At 43.5% G+C, this 26,192-nt stretch overlaps 1 protein-coding gene across 1 annotated transcript in view; it reads right to left on the bottom strand.

Annotated features, from left to right (window-relative positions):
* The window catches only part of capn5a (calpain 5a), a 150,212-nt gene extending 124,477 nt beyond the window's left edge, over nucleotides 1-25,735 (bottom strand). The window contains exon 1 of the mRNA XM_059963728.1: nucleotides 25,602-25,735. The gene's annotated coding sequence lies outside the window, so the exon portion shown is untranslated. The remainder of the gene's footprint in view (nucleotides 1-25,601) is intronic.
* Nucleotides 25,736-26,192: the final 457 nt, after the last annotated feature.

Raw genomic sequence — 26,192 nt, 5'->3', positions numbered from 1 at the left:
ATATCCATCTTCAGAGGGAGCTTAACCTGAGGCATCTTATCAAAGTTGACACCATCTACCAGAAGGAAACATGCTTCATTAATGGTAGCAATGAGAAGATGGAATGTCCTGGGTCGTGGAAGTCCTTACTGATGCATGCCACCTTTTATTTTGTTCGAGGCAAAGGTTCCCAACGTAGGAAATGTCTCCTAAGTTGGACAAGTGGTGTGACAAAGTAGATGTTTTGAGAGATGATGGATCTGGATGGTGTTCAGGAAACATGTTACAGTTTGCGATTTTCATCTTATTTGGAGACACAGAGTAGAGCAGGTTCTTCCAGCCCAGTAAGCCACATCATCCCGCAACACTATTTAACACTAGCCTAATCACAGGACAATTTACAAACATAGAAAATAGGTGCAGGAGTAGGCCATTTGGCCTGCACCGCCATTCAGTATGATCATGGCTGATCATCCAACTCAAAACCCTATACCTGCTTTCTCTCTATACCCCATGATCCCTTTAGCCACAAGGGCCATATCTAACTTCCTCTTAAATATAGCCAATGAACCGGCCTCAACTGTTTCCTGTGGCAGAGAATTTCACAGATTCACCACTCCCTGTGTGAAGAAGTTTTTCCTCATCTCAGTCCTAAAAGGCTTCCCCTTTATCCTTAAACTGTGACCCCTCGTACTGGACTTCCCCAACATTGGAAACAATCTTCCTGCATCTAGCCTGTCCAATCCCTTTAGAATTTTATACGTTTCAATAAGATCCCCCCTCAATCTTCTAAATTCCAGAGAGTATAAGCCTAGTCGATCCAGTCTTTCTTCATATGAAAGTCCTGCCATCCCAGGAATCAATCTGGTGAACCTTCTCTGTACTCCCTCTATGGCAAGAATGTCTTTCCTCAGATTAGGGGACCAAAACTGCACACAATATTCTAGGTGCGGTCTCACCAAGGCCTTGTACAACTGCAGTAGAACCTCTCTGCTCCTGTACTCAAATCCTTTTGCTATCAATGACAACATACCATTTACCTTTTTCACCGCCTGCTGTACCTGTATGCCCACCTTCAAACACCAGTTAACCCACTAACTAATAAATCTTTCAACTGTGGGAGAAAAATAGGGCATCCAGAGGAAACCATGCAGTCAATTGGAGAAAATACAAACTTCTTACTCCATTGCCCCAAGGGGCTATGGTGTCGGGCTGACTGCTAGTCTACCACGGTGCCCCATGTTCTGAGAGCCAGCAAGCTAATGACACAAGGGTGGGGGTTTATTCTCCTGAAAGTCAGGAGTTGATACTAATTAAAATAAATTAAAGCAACTTTTCATTGATTTGGTTCAATAAAAAGCTTTTAAATATCTCCAACCTTGTGGAGATCAGTAATTTCCAGACATCCTGTAACTAACAGCGAGACTTCCTGGAGCATTATCTTGTCCAGTGATTAAAGTCATAATTAGAGAACAAAACGTTAATTAAAGGAAGGAATAAGAATTTATGTCAAAAATAGGACGTGTAACTGCTAATTTTATTACTTCAAGACCTTACATTGGACATACTCTACAGTTAACAAGGAATTTCTACTTGTCTAATGGTCACAATAGCCCGTGATGAAACTTCCGCAAAAGAATAGAAGTATTTTATTGAATGCAATCTTACACTCATTTGCTTCTTTATTAGGTACACCTGTATGTCTGCTCATTAATGCATATATCTAATCAGCCAATCACAGGGCAGCAGCTCAATGCAGTGAAGAATGTAAACATGGTCAAGAGGTTCAGTTGTTCAGGCCAAACATCAGAATGGGAAAGAAATGTGATCTAAGAGACTTTGACTGTGGAATGACTGTCGATGCCAGATGGGGTGGTTTGAGTATCTCAGGAACCGCTGATCTCCTGGGATCTTCATGCACAGTCTCTAAAGTTTACAGAGAATGGTGTGAAGAACAAAAAAGGCATCCAGTGAGCGGCAGTTCTGTGGGTGAAAACACCTCGTTAATGAGAGAGGTCAGAGGAGAACGGCCAGACTGGTTCAAGCTGACAGGAAGGCAACAATAACTCAAATAATCATGCGTTATAACAGTGGCGTGCAGAAGAACATCTCTGATTGCACAACATACTGAAGCTTGAAATGGATGGGCCACAACAGCAAATGACCATGAACATACACTCAATGGCCATTTTACTCGGTACAGGAGGTACATAAAGTGGCCACTGAGTTAACTGTGCAGTTAACATGGTAGTTTCAATTGTCTAATGGTCACAACAGCTTGTGATGAAACATCTGCATAAGAATTGAGATATTACATTGATTGTAGGTTTATGTACTGTATATCTATGGCAGGTAGTGAGATGCAGACTGAGGTTTCTTAGCCTGTAAGCTACCTCACATCCTCACAGACAAAATTATCAAGGGGGGGGGGGGGTGATTTATCGGAAAGAAGCCTGGAGTGTGGGACTGAGACTCCTGGAATTATTGCTGCTTAGAATGGTGAAGGGTTAAGATCCACAGGACTGTTTCAATCCACAGCCAGAGTTTGCAAAATAAACTCAGCAGTTTCAGAATTACTGCAACACACAAAAATTACTGGTGGAACGCAGCAGGCCAGGCAGCATCTACAGGGAGAAGCACTGTCGACATTTCTGGCCAAGACCCTTCATCAATTAAACTGCTTACTAACAGCAAGGGTTGAAGCGGTGACTCGCTTCTGCACCTTCTCAAACGTCTTCAGGGAGTAGCTTTCAATGCTGACTATGCCCAGGAATGCACACCAACAATCTGCTGGAGGGTTAAACAGCATCTGTGTGGGGGAAGCAATTATTGACTTTTTGGGTCAGAACTCTGCATCTAGTCCTGATGCAGGATTTTGACAGAAAATGTTGACTATTCCTTCCCATCCCCACACACAGGCAGAAGCTGTTCGACCCACAGCCCAGATTAGGGAGCATATCATATGAAAATTAGGTTGAGCAATCTAGGGCTTTTTCCTTTGGAGTGGCGGGGGATTAGAAGTGAGCTGATGGAAGTGTACAAGATAATGATGGAGTAGACAGCCAGCACCTTTTATCCATTGAGGCAGAAATGGCTAATATGAGCGGGCATGGTTTGGGTGCATTGAATGCACTGCCAAGGGGGGTGGTTAAAGGCAGATATACTGGGGGCATTTAGGAACTCTTAAAAGGATAATAGGAACAAAATGGACGGCTATATGGGAGGGAAGGGTTAAATTGATCTTAGAGTAGGTCAACACAATATTGTGGGCCAAAGGGCCTGTGCTGTCAGTTAATTCTACGTTCCTCCAGCAGACTGTGTGTTACACTAGCGTATAGCCACATAACCAGAACTTGTGATACGCACCACAAGAAGGTGGTGGAGTTTAAAAGCCCAGATGTCAGGTTCAAGAACAGCTTCTTTCCCAATCCTATCAGTCTTCTGAACACGTCACAACTTACACATCCACTCTCCAGTGATGCTGTCATGTTCTTGAACTCTTAACTGTACCTCTCTATTAGTTATCGTCACTTTAGCAATTCTTTTTAAAACCACCCCAGAACACACCACAATCTTTGCATCATTCTCACATGAGACTTTGCAGATCCTGAAAATCTTGCACAACACACTCAAAATTCTGGAGGAACTCAGCAAGTCAGGCAGCATTTATGAAGGAGAATAAACAGTTGATGCTTCTGGCAGATATCCCCTTCCATCCTTTTTTCCCATGGTCCACTGTCCTCTCCTGTTGTATTCCTTCTTCAGCCTTTTACCTCTTCCACTCATCTCCTCACAGCCTCTTACTCCATCTCCCATACCCCACCCGTGAACCTTTCCCCTCGGCTGATCTCACCTGTTACCAGCAGATTGCACTCCTTCACCTCCTTCCCCCAAACCTTCTTATTCTGGTTTCTGCTTCCTTCCTTCCTAGTCCTGATGAAGGATCTTGGCCCAAAACAGAGAACGTTTATTCCCCACCATGGAAGCACCCTGACTTGCTGAGTTTGTACCATTCAGTAGTTTTACAATCATCATTAACAATATTGTAGACTGGATTCCGGTTAATTGGGCCATCGGTTAATCAGAGCAGCTACTTACTTGGGACAACTCATAAGGAAGAAAAACTACTGAGAAAATAGCCATGATTCTCCTTGGCTTTTCGGGTCACTATGCCGCTGAACTGGGACTGGAGACCGTTATGTCACCGTATACAACTCTGAGATTCATTTTCTTATGGGCAATCACAGTAAATACAAGAAACAACAGAATCATAGAAAGACCACGCCTACCAGGACGGGCAACAATGTGTATTTAAGAAAAAACAAACTGTGCAAGCACAAAAGTACAAGAGCAAGGATGTCCTTTTGCATTTGTACAGGGCCCTGGTGAGACCACACCTGGAATATTGTGTACAGTTTTGGTCTCCAGGTTTAAGGAAGGACATTCTGGCAATTGAGGAAGTGCAGCGTAGATTCACTAGGTTGATTCCTGGGATGGCAGGGCTGTCTTACGCAGAGAGATTGGAGAGATTGGGCTTGTACATGCTGGAATTGAGGAGATTGAGAGGGGATCTGATTGAAACGTTTAAGATAATTAAAGGATTTGATAGGATTGAGGCAGGAAATATGTTCCAGATGTTGGGAGAGTCCAGTACCAGAGGGCATGGATTGAGAATAAGAGGTCAGTTATTTAAAACAGAGTTGAGGAAGAGCTTCTTCTCCCAGAGAGTTGTGGAGGTGTGGAATGCACTGCCTCGGAAGACGGTGGAGGCCAATTCTCTGGATGCTTTCAAGAAGGAGCTAGATAGATATCTGATGGATAGGGGAATCAAGGGATATGGGGACAAGGCAGGGACTGGGTATTGATAGTGAATGATCAGCCATGATCTCAGAATGGCGGTGCAGACTCAAGGGGCCGAATGGTCTACTTCTGCACCTATTGTCTATTGTCTAAAAAGAGAAAAGCAATAAATATCTAGAAATTGGAATGAAAAGTCCTTGAAAGCAAGTCCAGTTCTGTGAAAGGACAAAGAAATGATAACACTGAGAAATTTGAAGTTGCTGACCCTCTCCACCTCTGATCTGCCGATGACGACTGACTCATAGACCTCTGGTGTCCTCCTCCTCCTCAAGATAATAATCAGCTCCTTGGTCTTGCTGACAATGAGTGAGAGAGTACTATTGGTAGTGTTCCAAAATGTTCTCTATTTCACTTAAATACATGATTTGTTACTCTTTTTTTAAAATATACCTTTTAAAACTTTTTCCACGAAACTTTGGCAAGTTGGAGAAGCTGCTTAATTGGGCCACAATGTACTGGTCTTGATGTGTCCCATTTAACTAGAATCCAGTGCACTTATCAGCACGAACACAGCTTACTCTGTGAGCTGCACTCAAGTCTTATTGCACCCGGGTGTGCATGTCACTGAACTGATAGTCCTATCTGATCCAGATACCAATCACAATCAAGGTGTAAAGTTGTCATTCTATTCCGATAGCTTGTCTCAATTGAGTTACAAACAGAATCAGGTTTATTACTGCTGACACTTGAGACAGTAGTACAGTGCAATACACAAAAAATTGCTAGAAGTTACAATAATATAAAAAATGTAGTACAAAAAGTTCAAGTTTAATTGTTTTTCAACCTCACAGTACTGTGCAAAAGTCTTAGGCACATCTATGTAGCTAGGGTGCCTAAGACTTTGGCACAGTACAGTATTTGTTAACTTGGAGTGGAGATTGAGCTTGTAAATCTGGTGGGTGCAAAGGATGCTGAGAATAGTGAGGGTGGAGTGCTGCGGGTGGGGTTTGGGATAAGTGGCAAAGGAGTGCCAGTGGTGGGGGGTGGCGCAGGTGCAGATACATCCAGTCCTGAGGTACCAGGCATTTGATTCCAAAAAAACTCGTTTATTGACTATTACTCAACTTTGAGGCTATGTGCTCTAGTTCACCCCCACCATAGGAAACATCCTCTCTACATCCACATTATCTAGACCTTTCAACATTCAGTAGGTTTCAACGAGATTCGCCCCACATTCTTCTAAATTCCAGCGAGTACAGGCCCAAAGCTGTCAAATGCAGCTCATATGTTAACCCTTTCATTACCGGAATCATCCTCAGGAACCTTCTCTAGACTCTCCAATGACAACATATCCACTCTGAGATATGGGGCCCAAAACTGTTGATAATACTATAGTGTCTTATAAAACATCAGCATTATCTCCTTGCTTTTATATTCTATTCTATTCCCCATGAAATGAATGGCAACATTGCATTTGGTTTCTTTACAACAGACTCAACTTGTAAATTAACTTTCTGGGAGTCTTTTTGCACCTTGGATGTTTGAATTTTTCCCCCATTTAGATAATAGTCTGCACTTTTGTTCCTTAATTGAATTGACTTCATTTCTTACATCTTTACATTGTCTCCATCTAAATGCGCATTGTGCAGTCATAGTAATTTAAAATAACTAGAATCAAAATGCATTCATATATTTCCCAACACTGTATTCCATCTGCCACTTTTTTGCCCATTCTTCCAATATGTCAAAGTCCTCCTGCAATCGCATTGCTTCCTCAGCACTACCTACCCCTCCACCTATCTTCATATCATCCGCAGACTTTGTCACAAAGCCTCCTATATCCTTCTCCTGGAGTCAATGATCATCTCCTTGGTCCTGCTGACATTAAGTGAGAGATTATTGTTGCAAGCACCACTCAGACAGATTTTCTGTCTCATTTCTATACGCTGATTCGTCATCACCTTTGATTTGGCCAGTGACAGTGGTGTCATCAGCAAACTTAAATATGACATTGGAGTTGGGCTTAGCCTCACAGTCATAAATGTAAAGCGAGTAGAACAGGTGGGGGGGGGGGGGTTAAGCAAATAGCCAGGTGATGCACCAGTGCCAATGGAGATTGTGGAGGGGATATTGTTGTCAATTCAAACTGACCAGGTTCTGCAAGTGAGGAACTTGGGAATCCAGCTGAACAAAGAAGTATTGAGGCCAAAGTCTTTAAACTTATTGATTAGTTCTGAGGGAAAGATAGTATTGAATGCTGAGCTGTATCCTGATGTATATATCTTTACTGTCCAGATGTTACAGGGTTGATCGAAGAGCCAATTAAATGGCCTCTGCTGTAGACCTGTTCTGATTGTAGGCAAATTGGAGTGGACCCAAACTGCTTCTTAGGCAGGGGGTGATACCTCTCATCACTAGCCTCTCAAAGCACTTGGGCGAGTCATTGAGGCAGAGCTACAATGGCACTAGACACTGACTTCTTCAAGCTCATCTGCAGAAACAGCTTAATTTCTATCTTTTCAAGGTGGATGGGGTTCTCTGCACTCAAACTTTCGGTTCTTTGAACTGATGGAACCCATTCCAGGGCTGACCAACTAGCCATTTATCCCAAGCACCTGACCTAGAACACAAGTGCGCCTCCTGGATTCCAAGGCTTTGTGTGTCTGGGGACGATACGATTCTACAGGAGTGCTGCCAACTGATGCATCGCAGAAGAAACTGGAATATTGGGAATAGCGGACCAGCTGTCGGAGGGTCTGTATTCAGTGAATCACTATCTCTCTCTCTCAGTGGGGAGAGTTTGTTGCTGATTCTTGAGTCGAAGAACTTGGGGGAAAACAAAAGCAACACAGCAGACTTTAACACCATAAAATGACGAGTGTTTTTTCTTTGATCTTGTTAGTCTCCCTCTTGCTGTGTGACACCTCCCTGTCTCTTTATTAGGAAGCGAGAGAGAGAGAAAGAACCTGCGGCATGTCAAATTGTCGAGCGAATGATTAGTTTTTGTGATACAGCAGATCATGGTCTTTCTTGGGGCTTTGCTATCACTTGCTTGGTGGGTGAAGGGTACTGATGCTTTTTTGCTGAGGTAAGTGGAGGGAGGGGAGGGTCGTTTCTCTGCTGCTGCTTGTGAGTGGGGGGCTTCGGGGTTCTAACATTTTACTGTCACTCATTCTTTGGGGCACTCCTCTGTTTTCATGGATATTTGCACAGAACAAGAATTTCAGGTTGTATATTGTATACATTCTCCGATATTAAGTGGAACCATTCAGGCAGGCTACCACGTTCGTCTTAGGCACCGGTATAACAGAAGCCTGCTTGAAGCAGGTGGGTACCTCAGACTATCAAGGCGAGAGGTTAAAAATATTGGTGAATACTCCAGCCAGTTGATCAGCACAGGTCTTTAGTACTCAGCTAGGTACCCCATCTAGGCCGGATGCTTTCAATGTATTCACTCTCCTGAAGGATGCTCTCAAGTCAGCTACAGAAATTGAAATCACAGTTATTGGGGGCTGTAGGAGTTCATGAAGATTGCTCCACGTTTTGATTATCAAGGTAAACATTAAAAAAACGTTGATTTCTTCTGGGAGCGAAGCCTTATCATCACCCATGCTGTTTGGTTTCACTTGTAGGAGATGGGTTATGATCCCCCACTGTCCAGGCCCTGCCATCTTGCAGCATGCATCAGGCAGAAGCCTGAAGAGCCATACCACCAAGTTGAAGAACAGCCCTGGTGAAGGATTCCAGCTCTTTATTTCTCTCCTTAGATGCTGCCTGGCTTCCAGGTTCCTCCAGCACTGACTGTGTCACTCAGCAACAGCTACGTCTCTTCAACCACATGGTTCATGAAACAACCAGCACAACCCCAACCACAAAAGTCCAGCTCAATCACCACGACTCAGCTTAATTACCACTTTGTTCTAATTGAGTTCTTCCTTGTGAAAAAAGGACAATAATTTATGTTTATATTTACAAGGAGGCATGGTAGCATAGCGGTTAGCATAACGCTCCACAGCCCCAGCAATCAGAGTTCAATTCCTACCACTGTCTATAAGGAGCTGTTATGTTCTCCCTATGACGATGTGGCTTTCCTCTGGGTGCTCTGGTTTCTTCACACATTCCAAAGATGTGCGAGTTAGGGCAAGTGAGTTGTGGACATACTTGTTGGCTCCTGAAGCACAGCAAAACTTGCAGGCTCCCCCAGCATGTACTTAATTGGGTATCTCCTGTACCTAATTAGTGGCTACTGAGAGTATTCATGTGGTCTGCTGCTGCTGTAACCCATCTTCTTTGGGAATCGACATGTTGTGCATTCAGAGATGCTCTTCTGCAGAGTGTGGTTGTAACACGTGGTTATTTGAGTTACTGTCACCTTCCTGTCAGCTTGAATCAGTCTGGCCATTCTCCTCTGACTCACTCATTAACAAGACGTTTTCACCCACAGAAAACTTATGTGTTTTGTTTTTTTTTAAAAATATCCAGGAAACAGTACCGCAGCATAAAAGCCAGGTCCAACAGGCTCCGGAACAGCTTCTTCCACCAGGCTATCAGACTGATGAACTCACACTGATTTGAGTGTACTCTATGTCACACTGACTGCTCCACTTATTATAAAGTATTATAAATTACCATGATTGCACATTTAGACAGACGTAACGTAAAGATTTTTACTCCTCATGTATGTGAAGGATGTGATAAATAAAGTCAATTCATTCATTAAAATTCATTCAATTCATTCTAAAAGCTCTAGAAATGGACATGCATTAAAATCCAGGAGCTCATCATTTCCAAAATATTCAAACCATTCCATTTCGCTCCAACAGTCATTTAATGACCAAAGTCACTTAGGTCACATTTCTTCCCCATTCTGATGTTGGTCTGAACAACAGCTGGACCTCTTGACCATGTCTGCATGCTTTTATGCGTTGAGTTGCTGCCACATAATTGGCTTTTTAAACATTATGGTCTTAACAAGCAGGAGTACAGGGGTAGCTAATAAAAATGGTCACTGAGTATATTCAGACTGTGTTGGTCATTGATGCAAAATGCACAATTATTTTGTTTTATTTGGAGATGGAGTGGTACAGGCTCTTTTAGCCCAATGAGATACCATGCCCAGAAACCCACCCATATAACCCTAACCTAATCACAGGGCAACTACAATGACCAATTTAACCTACTAATTAGCACACAGGAAAGACTGTGGGAGGAAACCGGAGCACCTGGAGGAAGCACACAGGAAGAAAGGATAAACTTTCTTATAAAAGACGCTGGAATTGAAGTCTGAACGGCACCATCTCAAGCTGTAATAGCATTGTACTAATTGCTACTTTACCATAGCGCCCAACTGTATTTCAAAGTTCAAAGTAAATTATCAAAGTATATATATATATCATCATATATATCCCTGAGATTTGTTTTCTTGTGGGTATACACAGTAGATGTATGGAAGACACTAGCAGTGTGCCAGATGTTGAAGGGTGTGAGGGAAGAGAAGTGGGTGCAGTTACTTTTACAAGGGAAAAGGTGCTCAAAAAGCTGAAAGACCCAAGGGTACATAAGTCACATGGACCAGATGAGCTGAATCCTAGCTGAAATGAGCTGAAAAAGGTAGCAGTAGAGGCACTAACAATGATCTTTCCAAAATCATTAGACTCTGGCATGGTGCCAGAGGATGGCAATTTGCAAATGTCATTCCACTCTTCAAGGAAGGAGGAAGGCAGCACAAAGGCCTGACCTCACCCTAACGCGTGGGAAGATGTTGGAGTCAATTGTTGAGGATGAGATTAAGGAGTACTTGGTGACACAGAACAAGATAGGAAAAAGTCAGTATGGTTTCCTTAAGAGAAAATCTTGCCTGACAAACCTGCTGGAATTCTTGTAGGAAATGACAAGTAGGATAGATGAAGGGGATGCAGTGGATGTTGCATATTTGGACTTTCAGAAAGCCTTACACAGGGTGCCACACATGGGGCTGCTTACCAAGTTAGAGCCCATAGTATTACAAGACAGTTACTAACATGGTTAGAGCATTGGCTGATTGGTAGGAGGCAGCAAGTCGGAATAAAAGGATCCTTTTCTGGTTGGCTACCAGTGACAAGAGATGCTCCGCAGGAGTCGGTGTTGGGACCACTTCTTTTTATGCTGTATATCAATGATTTAGATGAAGGAATAGATGGCTTTGTTTCCAGGTTTTCCTCGTATATGATATGAAGATTGGTGGAGGGGCAGGTAGTGTTGAGGAAACAGGTAGGATGCAGGAGGACTTGGATTAGGAGAACGGGCAAGAAAGTGGCAAATGAAATACAATGTTGGAACATGCATGGTCATGCATTTTGGCAGTAGAAATAAACGTGCGGACTATTTTCTAAACAGGGAGAAAATCCAGGAATCTGAGATGCAGAGGGACTTGGGAGTCCCTGTACAGAACACGCTGAAGGTTAACTTACAGGTTGAGTCAGTGGTAAGGAAGGCAAATGCCATGTTAGCATTTATTTCAAGAGATCTAGAACACAAGAGCAGGGATGTGATACTGAGGCTTTATAGGGCACTGAAGAGTTTTGGGCCCCTCATCTTCAAAAAGATGTGCTGGCATTGGAGAGTCCAGAGGAAGTTCACAAGAATGATTCCAGGAATGAAAGGGTTATCATACGAGGAAAATTTGATGGCTCTGGATCTGTACTCGCTGGAATTCAGGATGGGTGAGGGGTGGGGGGAAATCTCATTGAAACCTTTCGAATGTTGAAAGGCCCAGACAGAGCAGATGTGGAAAGGATGTTTCCCATGGTGGGAGAGTCTAGGACAAGAGGGCACAGCCTCAGGATAGAGAAGCGCCCTTTCAAAACAGAGTTGTGGAGAAATTTCTTTAGCCAAAAGGGTGGTGAATTTGTTGCCACATGCAGCTATGAAGGCCAGGTCTTTGAGTGTATTTATGGCAGAGATAGAAAGGTTCTTGATAGGACATGGCATCAAAGGTTACAGGGAGAAGGCCAGGAACTGGGGTGGAGGAGGAGATAGAAAAAAAAAGGATCAGCCATGATTGAAAGGCAAAGCAGACTCGATGGGCCAGATGTCTTATGGTCTAAATCCAAGAGACAATAGAATCATTAAAAGACCACACCCAATGGGACAGACAGTCAATGTACAACAAACAGTGCAAATGCAAAAAGAGACAAATATAATAAATGAGTAACCAATAAACGTCAAGAACAGAAGATGAAACGTCTTTGAGAATGAGTCCTTAGGTTGTGGGAACAGTTTAGTGATGGGGCAAGTGAAATAAAGTGAAGTTATCCCCTCTGATGTACCATCTGCTATGTTATCATGCTGCTGGAACAATCAAGCATACACTTATGCTAATCCTAACTCGAGAGTCTGCGTTATAAGGAGGTGGGCAGACTTTATGCCTTGGAGTATGATCGACTGAGACGTAACCAGGTAGAGGTATAAGGGTCATGTGGCATCGATAGGGTTGAATGCACGATAGTTTTTCTCCCGAGAAAGGGCATAGGTTTAAAGTGTGTCCATGATAGAGTTGGTTGAGTTTATAACTCTCTGCAGCCTCTTTCAGTCCATTGCAATGGAGCCTCTATACAACCTGTCAAGATGTTCTCCATGGTACATCTGCAGAGTCCTTGGTGACACACCAAGCTTCCTCAAACTCCTCATGTAGTATGTTTTCTTCTTGATTGCATCAATGTGTTGGGCCCAGGATAGATCCTATGAGATGTTGACACCCAGGAACTGGTTTATTATCAATGATGTACCTTGTGAAATTTATTTTAAATTGGACAAACGCGAGGTACTGCATTTTGGTCAGTTACACCTGGACAGGACGTGCACCATGATGGAAGGGTGGCGGAGAGTGCTGTAGAACAGAGGCACAGGTACATGGTTTCCAGAAAGCAATGATGCAGATAGATCCGGTTGCAACAAGGCATTTGGCCCACGTTTGCCTTCATCGGTCAGAGTAAGCGAGTACAGGAGTTGGGATGCCATCTTACAGCTGTACAAGGTATATTCATAGATAACATAAATGGTCACGGTCCATTTCCTTAAGCTCAGCAAGACTTAAACTCGAGAGCTTAGATTTGAAGTAAGAGGGGAAAGATTAAAAGGAGACCTGAGAGCCAAGTTAGAATAGTGGGAATATTTAACAAGCTGGCAGAGGAGATAGTAGAGGCAGGTACAATTACAATGTTTAAAAAGCACTTAGACAGGTATATGGGCAGAACACTGACAATCAGCGCTGGTGCACCTCAAGTTCACGTGCTTAGCTCTCTGCTCTACTCTTTTTACACTCATGGCTGTACAGCTTGGCGTAGCTCAAACATCATATTTACATTTGCCGATAACACAACTGTTGCTGGCAGAATCTGAACCCGCAGGGACTACCTCGCTAATTTCCTCTCTTTCTGCGCTATTTATTTTTCATATATTCAAAGATTAGCTTTATTTGTCATGTGCACATTGAAATATACAGGGAAATGTATCATTTGCAGCTACAAACCAAGACTGCCCGGGGACTGTGCCGGGGACAGCCCACAGGTGTCACCGTGCTACTGGCACCAACGTGGCACGCCCACAACCTACTAACCCCAACACATACATCTGTAGAACGCGGGAGGAAAGCAGAGCATCCCAGGGGAAACCCACACGGTCACAGAGAGAATGTACAAACTCCTTAGACAGTGCCGGGAATTGAATCTGATTGCCATTTGTAGTAATTTTTATATTACTGCACTGTTACAACCACAAAACATTTCACAACATTTCAGTGATAATTCTGACCTCAAAATCCAAAGAACTTCAAAATACAAGCTCTAAGTAAATTTATTATTTGTATATGTCACCAAAGGCAACCCTGAGATTCATTTTCTTGCAGGCATTCACAGTAGGACAAAGATGTACAATAGAATCAATGTATCAGAATCAGGTTTATTATCACAGCATGGGATGTGAAATTTGTTAGCTTAGCAGGAGCAGTTCAACGCAATATGTAATCTAGCAGAGAGAGAAAAAAATAAAATAAACTATATAAACAAATAAATCAACTATGTATATTGAATAGATTAAAAAACGTGCAAACACAGAAATACTGTATATTAAAAAAAGTGAGGTAGTGTTCAAGGGTTCAATGTCAATTTGGGAATCGGATGGCAGAGGGGAAGAAGCTGTTCCTGAATCGTTGAGTGGGTGCCTTCAGGATTCTGTATCTCCTACCTGATGGTAACAGTGAGGAAAGGGCATGCCCTGGGTGCTGGAGGTCCTTTATAATGGACGCTGCCTTTCTGAGGCACCGCTCCTTGAAGATGTCCTGGGTACTTTCTAGGGCTTCTTTTAATCCTGTGCTGTAGCCCCTCCATACCAGACAGTGATGCAGCCTGTCAGAATGCTCTCCACTGTAAAACTATAGAAGTTTTTGAGTGTATTAGTTGACATGCCAAATTTCTTCAAACTCCAAATGAAATATAGCTGCTGTCTTGCTTTCTTTATAACTACATCAATACGCTGGGACCAGGATAGATGCACAGAGATCTTGACACCAGGAACCTGAAGATGCTCACTCTCTCCACTTCTGATCCCTCTATGAGGATTGGTACGTGCTCTTTTGTCTTACCCTTCCTGAAGTCCGCAATCAGCTCTTTCGTCTTACTGATGTTGAGTGCCAGGTTGTTGCTGCGGCACCATTCCACTAGTTGGCATATCTCACTCCTGTCAGCCCTCTTGTCACCACCTGAGATTCTACCAACAGTGGTTCTATCATCAGCAAATTTATAGATGGTATCTGAGCTATGCCTAGCCACAGAGTCATGTGTATATAGAGTAGAGCAGTGGGCTAAGCACAGACCCCTGAGGTGTGCCTGTGTTGATCATCAGCGAGGAGGATATGTTATCACCAATCCGCACAGACTGTGGTCTTCTGGTTAGGAAATTGGGGATCCAGTTGCAGAGGGAGGTACAGAGGCCCAGGTTCTGCAGCTTCTCAATCAGGATCGTGGGAATGATGGTATTAAATGCTGAGCCATAGTCGATAAACAGCATTCTGATGTAAGTTTTGGGTTGTCTAGGTGATCTAAAGCTGTGTGAAAAGTCACTGAGATTGCGTCTGCCGTTGACCTATTGTGGCGATAGGCAAATTGCAATGGGTCTTGGTCCTTGCTGAGGCAGGAGTTCAGTCTAGTCATAACCAACTTCTCAAAGCATTTCATCCCTGTCGATGTGAGTGCTACTGGGTGATAGTCATTAAGGCAGCCCACATTATTCTTCTTAGGCACTGGTATAATTGTTGCCTTTTTGAAGCAAGTGAGAACTTCTGCCCATAGCAGTGAGAGGTTGAAAATGTCCTTGAATACTCTCGCAAGTTGGTTGGTACCGGTTTTCAGAGCCTTACCAGGTACTCCATCAGGACCTTCCACCTTGTGAGGGTTCACTGTCTTTAAAGACAGTCTAGCATCGGCCTCTGAGACAGAGATCACAGGCTCATCAGGTGCAGCAGGGATCTCCACATCTGTAGTTATATTCTCCCTTTCAAAGCAGGCATAGAAGGCACTGGAGTTCATCTGGTAGTGAAGCATCGCCACCATTCATACTATTGAGTTTCACTTTGTAGGACCCTGCCAGAGTTGCCGTACACACTAAGAAATCTATACATTTACAGTCAAGAACTCACATCCGAGCAGGTGGACTGGACAGAAAAGGAGAATCAAAGGTTATTGAGATGACTATGTCACAACCATTGGAAACACTCCATGACAGGGCATCCAAACTTCCTCCAAGATCTACATGAATGTTGTCATGACTTGAGGATCCAAGTTACGGGGCAAGGTTGAAAAGGTTAGGACTTGATTCCCTAGAGTTTAGGAGAATGTGGAGAGATTTGACAGAGGTATGCAAAATTATGAAGGATATAGACAGGATAAATGCAGTCAGGCTTTTTCCACTGAGGTTGGATGAGACTAGAGGTCATGGGTTAAAAGTGATAGGTGAAATACTTATAGGGAACCTGAGGAGGTACTCTGTCACATAGAGGGCGGAGAGAGTGTGGAACAAGATGCCAGCAGAAGTGATGGATTCAGGTTCAATTGCAACAGTGAAGAGAAATTTGTATATGGATGGGAGGGGTATGGAGGGCTATGGTCCGGTGCAGGTCAATGTGACTAGACAGATTAATCATTCAGTATTGACTCAATGGTCCAAAAGGTGTGTTTCTGTGCTGTAATGTTCTATGACTTGATCTCGGTCCCCGAGGTCGAAGCCACCTGACTGTGTATCATCTCACTTTGTTTCAAGATTCCAGGGCGCCCTAATTCAAGGTCCTGATGTGGTGAGATAACTCGGAAATGACAGGCCTCAGAATCAGGAAGCAAGTGGCCCTATAAACTAGAGTTACTGGCCATTACAGGGCTTTGGTCATTGAGTAACCTCTGCCTTAAAAAAAAATTAAAAATTTGCCAAACCAATGGACATGTTTTCCTGTCAGAAGCAGACTGAGATTGATGCTAAGTGCCTTCTGCCACAGCAAGGTCTCTAATTACAGCGAATCAATTAAACTAATGGTTACTTTCATTGCATCCTTTACAAACAAAGGCTCCAATTATGCCCAGAGAGCATAGGGGCTGTAATGTGTAGTATCTGCAAAACACCAGCTCAAAACCCATTTATGTAATTTTGCTTTTAACGAACATCTTTTTTTTGCCTTTTATTTCCTGTCCAATTTTTTAAATTTCATTTTCATGTTTGTACTTTAATCCCATTGTAAAGCATCTATGTGAAAAGTGCTCTATAAATAAAGCTATTGTTAAATAGAGTACTCAGTCTCTTCAAAGACATCTTCCAAGCGCCCACCTCTGTCTCCAAGCAGGACCAGGACAGCAGGTATTGGGACTCCACATCATCTCAAGCTCCTAATGAAATACAGCTACTGACATGCCTTCTTTGCCATCAACATGCACCACCACTTAAAGGTTCCTCTCCTAGTCAGGATCAGAATCAGCTTTATTATTACTGAAACACGTCACAAAATCTGTTTTTTAGTGGCAGCAAGTTCAGTGTAATACATAAAAAAAAGTTAGTGGAAGTTTACAAAATTATTGCGGGTATAGATAGGGTAAATGCAAGCAGGCTTTTTCCGCAGAGCAACACCCAGAAAATGCTGAAGGAACTCAGCAGGCCAGCTAGCATATATGGAAAAGAGTACAGTTGACATCTCAGGCTGAAACATCAACAGTTTAAACATTTCCAAAGATGCTACCTGACCTGCTGAGTTCCTCCGGCATTTTGTGTGTATTGCGAGGGATCTCCAGCAGCTGCAGATTTTCTCTAGTTTGTTTTGCCATAATCTCTAGTTGTGAGACTACAACTAGAGGTCATGGGTCAAGGGTGAAAGGTGAAATGCTTAAGGGGAACACGAGGGGAAACTTCTCTCAGAGAATGGCAAGTATGGAATGAGCTGCCAGTGCAAGCGGTAGATATGCATCTCAACATTTAAGAGAAGTTTGGATAGGTAGATGGTTGAGAGGGCTATGGTTTGGGTGCAGCTCAGATGGTTGAAACAGGTATAATAACAACTTGTAAGAGGCAGCTGGACGAGGACATGGATTGGAAAAGTTTCAGAAAGTTTCACCTTTTCAGAAAGGTGTAATATCAAATGTTTACAATATAATTATGAAAATACGTTCAGAGGCCTTTTATAAGATTAAAAATGATTGGGAAAGAGAACTTAACTTTATTATCCCTATTGAAAATTGAGATAACATTCTTCAATTAGTTAATTTATCCTCTATATGTGCTAAACATTCATTGATACAGTTTAAAGTTGTGCACAGGGCTCATATGTCCAAGGATAAATTGGCTCATTTTTATTCCCATATAAATCCTATATGTGACAGATGTCATTCTGAGATAGCTTCTTTAACTCATATGTTTTGGTTACGTCAGCTTTTGAAAAAATATTGGAAGGACATTTTCGATATTATTTCCACGGTATTGAACATTGATTTACAACCTCTTCCTATTACTGCAATTTTTGGTTTACCAATGATGGGGTCAATCCATTTATCTTCTTCTGCTTGTCAGATGATTGCATTTCTTAAATTAATGGCTAGAAGATCTATTTTGTTGAATTGGAAAGAAATTAATCCCCCTACCGTATTTCATTGGTTTTCTCAAACTATGTTATGTCTAAATTTGGAGAAAGTTAGAGGTGTCGTATATGACCCTTCTATTAAATTTGAAAAGATTTGGAGGCTATTTATTCATTTATTCAATATTTTCACATGATGTAATTTGACCCTGTTCCAATCCTATTTGTTTTTCCGGTTTTGATTTTTTATATATATATATTAAAAAATGTTGAGAGGATCGGAGTTGGGGACACTGATGATTTTGTAATTTTTTTTTAAATAGATACTATAAACAGCCCATTTTTTTTTCTTCTTTCCTTTTTTTTCTTAATAGTTAGTGGTTAGTTTAGTTTTTCTGAGGGTATAATATTATTATTTTCTTTTTCTCTTCTCTGTTTTTTTTTTCCCCCAACATGAATTACTTAGTTTTTTTTTTGGTTTCATTTATATGATACTTGTATCATTCATGATTTGGGAAGACTTAACTATAATGTACTTATTGCTTCTGTATCCTTTTATGTTCATTTTAATTTTGTAAGTTTGTAATCCCATTATCTATGTACTAAACTTATCATGTTGATATTAATAAAAAGATTGAAAAAGAAAAGAAAGGAAAAGTTTAGCAGGTTATGAGCCTTCTGGCAAATGGGACTTGATTGGCATGGAGCAGAGAGGCAGAGGGACCTATCACCCTGCTATATGAATCTATGACTCAATAAGGAGAGACTGGACAAACTTGGGTTGTTGTCTTTGGAGTGTTGGAGGCCGAGGGGAAATCTGCTAGAGGTTTATAAAATTATGGATGGTAGAGGGTGTACACAGTCAGAATCTTTCCTCCCCCCCCCCCCCAAGAGTCAAATTGTCAAATAAAGAGATTAGCTTTATTTGTCACAAAGTGAAATGTGTTGTTTGAGGCAACGACCAACACAGTCCCAAGGAAGTGCAGGGAAAAGCCCGCAAGTATCACCATGCTATCCCTGCCGACATAGCACACCCACAACTTACTAACCTGGAGCACCCAGAGGAAACCCACGTGGAGAACGGATATGCTCCTTATGGACTGCAGCAAATTGAACCTTGATTGCTGGTGCTGGAAAGCGTTAAAGCAAAGGGTACAAAGAGAAGGGAGGAGAATGGGGCTGAGGGGGATAATAAATCAGCCAGATGGTATGGCGCAGCACTCGATGGGCTGAATGACCTATTCTGTTCCTGTATTATACTAACCATAATGCTACCATGCCACCCACGGTGTATCGCTTCAAGGTGAGAGAGGGAAAGTTTAACTGAGACCTGGAGGCGATTATTTTGCAAACACGAGGAAATCTGCAGATGCTGGAAATTCAAACAACAACACACACACAAAATGCTGGTGGAACACAGCAGGGCAGGCAGCATCTATAAGGAGAAGTACTGTCGACGTTTCGGGCCGAGACCTGATGAAGGGTCTCGGCCCGAAACGTCGACAGTACTTCTCCCTATAGATGCTGCCTGGCCTGCTGTGTTCCACCAGCATTTTATGTGTGTTAGGCGATTATTTTGTATTTCTTTTCCATAACGTGAATGATGGTTCCAAGAATGCGCTGCCAGTGATGATGATGGGAGCAGTCCTGATAGCAACATTTAAGAGGCATTTAGACAGGCAGATAAACAGAGGGAAATGGACCACGTGCGACGTACATTTAGATTACTTAGACATCACACTCAGGACAGACACTGTGGGCCAAAGTGCTTGTTCTGTACCCTTCTATAAAATACTGGGGTCTTGCCAATAGTACCCAAATCATAAAGAGATTAATGTTAAAAGATCATTAGAGAGATATTTAAAGGAATTAATGGCCAAAAAGGGTCTCTTCACCTGTACAAGACCCACTGAGCTAGCTACATCCTAGTCAACAGACCCACACTGTTGAATACTCCATAACTCAGTAACCTGGGCTGACCAGATCTGGTAATGACTAACTAAGACTGGGAAACATGCATGGATTGGAGAGGAAACCAACCTTATCGGAGGTTACTTGTTAACTTTAACCAGGGTAACGTAATTGCTTTTCAACACAAGCAATCACTGATTGGGGTTTAATTGCCCCCCCCCCCCCCCGCCTGTAAGGAGTTTGTACATTCTCCTCCATGACCACATGGGTTTGCTCCAGGGGCTCCGGTTTCCTCCCATGGTTCAACAATGTACGGGTTAGGGTTAGTAATTTGTTGGCATGTTATGTTGGCACTATAAACATGTGGACAGCCCCAGCACAAGCAAAACATTTCACTGCACATCTCTATGTACATGTGATAAATAAACCTAATCTTTAATCTTATTTTCTGGTCCAGATGAAGGGTCTTGACCCTCAATATCAACAATTCATTTCCCTTTACAGAGGCTGCCTCTGTTCCCCGAGCAGAAGGGTGAACTTCTGCCTTGTAGTTTCAGACACCTCCCCTAAGGGGAGCTTTTCTTCTCATCAAACCTATCCATCCGCTGGGTTACCGTATGAGGAATGTCTGGCAGCTCTTGGGCTGGATTCCCTGGAGTTCGGGGAAGGTTGGGGGGGGGGGGGGGGGGGGAATCTCATTAAAACATTCTGAATATTAAAAAGCCTGAACAAATTAGATATGACAAAGTTATTTCCCATGGTAGGAGATTCTAGGACAAGAGTAGGGGAGATTGAAATGAGAGGACATAATTTGAGAGTTAGGGGGCAAAAGCTTAAGGGTAACACGAGGGGGAGTTTCTTTACTCAGAGTGGTAGCTGTGTGAACGAGCTTCCAGTAGAAGTGGTAGAGGCAGGTTCGGTATTGTCATTTAAAGTAAAATTGGATAGGTATATGGATAGGAAAGGAATGGAGGGTTATGGGCTGAGTGCGGGGCAGTGGGACTAGGTGAGTGTAAGCATCGTCATGGACTAGAAGGGCCGAGATGGCCTGTTTCCATGCTGTAATGGTTATATGGTTATAAGATGGCGTGACTTCAGGATTGAAGGACGTCCTTTTCTAACTGAGATGCGGAGAAATTACTTTAGTCAGAGGGTGGCAAATCTGTGGAATTTGTTGCCACGAGTGGCTGTGGAGGCCAAGTCATTGGGTGTATTTAAGGCAGAGATAAATAGGTTCTTGATTAGCCAGGGCATCGAAGGGTATGGGGAGAAGGCAGGGGAGTGGGGTGAATGGATGAAGTGGATAAGCCCATGATTGAATGGTGGAGCAGACTCAATAGGCCAAATGGCCTCCTTCTGCTCCTACATCTCATGGTCTTAACCTCCTCACCAGGTCTTCCACTCAAGTAATCAGCCCCACTCGCTAGAACTCCCTCCCTAATCCCACCCACCTCTCCCAGCCTTGATAATTGCTCATCATTTCAACCCAACTCTCAGTCACTCTTCCCACCCCCCATTCACTGCTTCAAATGTCTTACGGTCACAGAGCTTTACAGAATGGAAACAGACCCACTCATTGACTCATGCCCGAGTCTGGCCCATTTTCTGAAGGCAAAGGAGAAGATCATCATCATGCGCCATGTCATTTGTCATAGATGATCATGGTCTTTCCATGACCGTGATTGTTCTTGGCAAGTTTTTCTAGTGTCTTTACAAGATGGGTGACCCCAGTCATTATCAATTCTCTTCAGAGATTGCCCGCATAACAGCAGTGGCCGCATCCCCAGCACTTGTGATCTACACCAGCTGCACATACAACCATCCACCACCTGCTCCCATGGCTTTACGTGACCCTGATCGGGGGGGCGGGGGTTAAGCAGGTGCTACACCTTGCCCAAGGGTGACCTGCAGGCTCGCGGAGGGAAGGAGCACCTTACATCTCCTTTGGTAGAGACGTACCTCCACCCTGCCATTCCAAAGGGGAAGAAGCTGTTGCGTGTGTATAATCAAGCTCCTGTTCCTCCTCCTTGATGGTAGCAATGAGAAGGCAGCGGCTTGTCCTGGGTGATGGCAAGCACCAGGTACATTCTAATTGTACCTGCCCCTATCTGCTTTTAAACACTCACCACCCTCTGTGAAACACTTGCCTCAAGTCCCTTTTAAAATCTTTCTCCACTCATCTTAATCCTACAATCTCTAGCTTTAGACCACCTTGCCTTGGGAGAAAGACCGATCACCCACCTTATCTATGCCCTTCATGATTTTAAATGAAAAGGCTGCAGTGGTAAAAATAAGCAAGTCCTTGATAACCAATTGGAACCACAACAAAATCCTAGGTTTAAAAGGGACTTGAGGCAAGTGTTTCACAGAGGGTGGTGAGTGTTTAAAAGCAGATAGGGGCAGGTACAATTAGAATGTACCTGGTACTTGCCATCACCCAGGACAAGCCGCCTTCTTCTGACCAAAACCGATTAAGTCCAGATGAAGAATCTCAGCCCTAAAAATCAGCTATCCATTCCCTCATCAATAGACAATAGGTGCAGAAGTAGACCATTTGGCCCCTCGAGTCTGCACCGCCATTCTGAGATCATGGCTGATCATTCACTATCAATACCCAGTCCCTGCCTTGTCCCCATATCCCTTGATTCCCCTATCCATCAGATATCCATCTAGCTCCTTCCTGAAAGCGTCAAAAGAATTGGCCTCCACCGTCTTCCGAGGCAGTGCATTCCACACCTCCACAACTCTCTGGGAGAAGAAGCTCTTCCTCAACTCTGTTTTAAATAACTGACCTCTTATTCTCAATCCATGCCCTCTGGTACTGGACTCTCCCAACATCTGGAACATATTTCCTGCCTCAATCCTATCAAATCCTTTAATTATCTTAAACGTTTCAATCAGATCCCCTCTCAATCTCCTCAATTCCAGCGTGCACAAGCCCAATCTCTCTGCGTAAGACAGCCCTGCCATCCCAGGAATCAACCTAGTGAATCTACGTTGCACTTTCTCAATTGCCAGAATGTCCTTCCTTAAACCTGGAGACCAAAACTGTACACAATATTCCAGGTGTGGTCTCACCAGGGCCCTGTACAAATGCAAAAGGACATCCTTGCTCTTGTACTCAATTCCCCTTGTAACAAAGGCCAACATTCCATTTGCCCTCTTCACTCATCCACTGAGTTTCTCAAGTAACTATGTGTGCTAGAAGATGAAGAGTTCACCTCCAGCTTATGGGAGGGCAGTTCAAATGGTGAGATAGAAAACCTTGAGCATGGTGATTGATCCTCTCGGTCTTCTGTGTCTTCCCCATCGGAAGCAAGATGGTTCACAGAGCAATCCCATTCCCACCACCACAAAGTGAAGGAGGGCGAGGGGCAACTTGATACAGGTGTACAAAATGGTCAGAGGCAACAATGGATTGAACAGCCAGAGAATTTTTCCCAGGGCAGAAATGGCAAATTGTAAGAGGGTGACTGGAGGAAAATGTAGGGGGCATGTCAGAGGTTGGTTATTTACAGAGAGAGTGGTGGATGTGGGTAATGCCCTGCCAGGGTAGGGGCATTCAAGAAAGTCTCAGATAGACATGAGGATAGAACATAGAAGGCTGTGTAGATGGGAGGGTTACAGAGGAGGGAATGGTGAGATTGATCTTGGAGTAAGTTAGAAGATCAGCACAATGTGAGCCAAAGGGCCTGTTCTGTTCTGTAACATTCTATGTTCCATGTTCTAGGTATTTTTGGTGTGAACTAATTTCCATCAAACCCACCCCATGACCCTCAGTTTGCAATGACCAATTAATTGAGCAGCCTATCAGCAGGGTTAGCAATCAAAGTTCATGGAATTAGTAAAGTCATAGATAACATTTTGGATGGTGTGACACACTTCTTGGAGGGCAGAGGCTGCAGTTCATGAATCACTTCATGCCAATACACAGTGGGGAAGAGTTTTCGGGAACAAGGGAGAATTGTGGACAGAGGAAATGGTTTGGCTCTTTAGACAATAATAGGCTAAATGGCTCCTGTGACAGTGCACGATTCAGGATGGACATTAGCCTTTGTCTGATCCTCAGTTACTGCCTGTTATACCACTGATGTTTAGGGCAGCAAGGAAGGTCCTCCATCTGCCTGTCACACAACAGTTATAAAATTCTTCATTCCTGTTTCTGTAACAATTTTTTTGGACCAGTCTGGGTTGCTATCCCTGAGCTGAACTCCTGAACCTGGAGAACAGGTAGACCTCTACCCTTTGAACTGTTAGGCATGGTGACCCTACCAAGAGTCAAAGCACAAGGCCCTGACTCCAGCCAACATCTCTCTCCAGGTCACTGAGGCACTTAAACCTCCAAACCCTACAACAAAGGTTGTGGTCCTCTTGGAGGATGTCTAATCCTTCCTCATAGAGGACTACAGCATTGGAAACAGGATCCTCGGCCCATCTAGTCCATGCCGAACTACTATTCAGCCTAGTTTCATCAACCCACACCTAGATCAGGGGTTTCCCAACCTTGAGTCCACAGCCCTTTGGGTTAATGGTAAGATGCATGGCATAAAAAGGTTGGATATCCCCCAACCTTGACCATAGCTCTCCATACCCTTCCCATCGATGTACCGATCGGAACTTCTCTTAAACGTTGCAACCAACCCCACATCTACCACTTCTACTGGCAGCTGGCTCCACACTCTTACCACCCTCTGAGTAAAGAAGCTCCCCTTCAGGATTCCCTTAAATATTTCACCTTTCACCTCTAGTTCTAGTCCCAACCTTTCAGTGGGAAAAGGCTGCTTGCGTTAAGGCTCTCTATACCCCTGGCAATTTTGTATACCTCTGTCGGATCTCTCTTCATTCTCTTAAATTGCAGAGAATACAGAGCGTAAATATCAATATATTTCCTGTAGGTGGGGGAGCAAAACTGCACCCACTACACCATTGTCTTCACCGATGTCTTCAACACAATATCCCAACTCCTGTACTCAATACTCTGATTTATGAAAACGAATATGCAGAAACTGTCTTCAGGACCCCGCCTACTTGTGACACTACTTTCAAAGAACTGTGTATGTTTTCCCAGACCCCTCTCTCCTACGGCACTCCTTAACGCTCTACCGCTCTTTCAGTGAGAGGGCGATACAAACAGGGGGCATTGTAATTAACAGTGGCGACAATCTACTTAGACACCCATAACATTAGAAATGGGAATAAAAAGCGAGCTGTACGAAAGCGACGAACTCACTGCAAAAAGCGCGAAGTTATTAAGAAATTACGCATATGTCACCGTAACAACCCTAAGATTCACTTGCTCGCGGGTATTCACAGTTGATACAAAGGAACACGAGTAAATGAGAAACCACGCAAAACAGAGACCGACAGACGACCAACGTGTAGTCGAAGGAAATACTTGAGATTGAAGTGTTCGCTGCCAACATGTTTGCCCTCAGATAACATGGGAAACATGCAAATATTCCCGCCTTGTATATGCCCTGAAGTACGACATACTGCTCCCTGCAATCGTAAAAACACAACCTATAAACACACAGGCAATATTTCTCTCAATGCCGTTTGTCTGCCTCTGCTGTTAAAAATCCATCTCGCCAGAACAGCGTGGAACGCCAAACCCAAGAGTTACAAAGCATTAAAATCAAAGTAACCTTCCAGTTCCTGAGAAAATCGCTGTTACTCTTCGCCTTGTTGATGTATCAGCTTGAGAATAATTGTATCAAACATGTTAAAAGCACCTAGATAAGGAGAAACGAACGTGTCTGGATTGTATCTTTTAACTCTGTTACATTCCTTCTGCCCCAGTTGAAGATGGTGTTAGGGGAAATCTCACCTCTCCAAATAGCTGGCCGTCTTTAAAGCTGCGAACCGCCGCCAGTTTTGAGCTCGCTTTGCCCCGACTGGAGGAAGCGACAGCTGATCAATTTCTGCGGGTTAGTTACGCCCGCTGGATACTTTTCCCCCGCCCGTGGGTGGAGTGCGGAAGCAGTGCGCATGCGTGCTCAGCAAATTTGCCGCTACGGTCTTGATGCACACCGGGAGATGTAGTTTAATTCCGCGTGGGCGCGAAAGTCTGGGGAATACCGACAGGGTGGTGTGCAGTCGTGGTCAGCGGCTCGGCTTATTGATCCGGAGACACAGCTTGACTCCTTTCATCACTGAGAGTTTTAATAAAAACTCTGCATTTATGAACATGAAACAACTAGATGGTAAAAAAAAACTGTCTGGCTCCACAAAAGCCTCTTGATATTTACTTATTTTAAGCACAAGAGATTCTGCAGATGCTGGAAATCCAGAGTAACACACAGGAAAATGCTGCACGAACTCAGCAGGTCCGGGAGCATCTAAGGAAACGAGTGGGCAGTCGACGTTCCGCCCGAGACCCTTCATCAGGACTGCTATAAGTTTCCCTGTTTGATGACCT

Source organism: Hypanus sabinus, chromosome 3 (genome assembly GCF_030144855.1).
Source record: "Hypanus sabinus isolate sHypSab1 chromosome 3, sHypSab1.hap1, whole genome shotgun sequence".
NCBI classification, from domain to species: Eukaryota; Metazoa; Chordata; class Chondrichthyes; order Myliobatiformes; family Dasyatidae; genus Hypanus; species Hypanus sabinus.
Note: the sequence above shows the minus strand (reverse complement) of the source record. Positions and strands in the feature narration are given on the sequence as shown.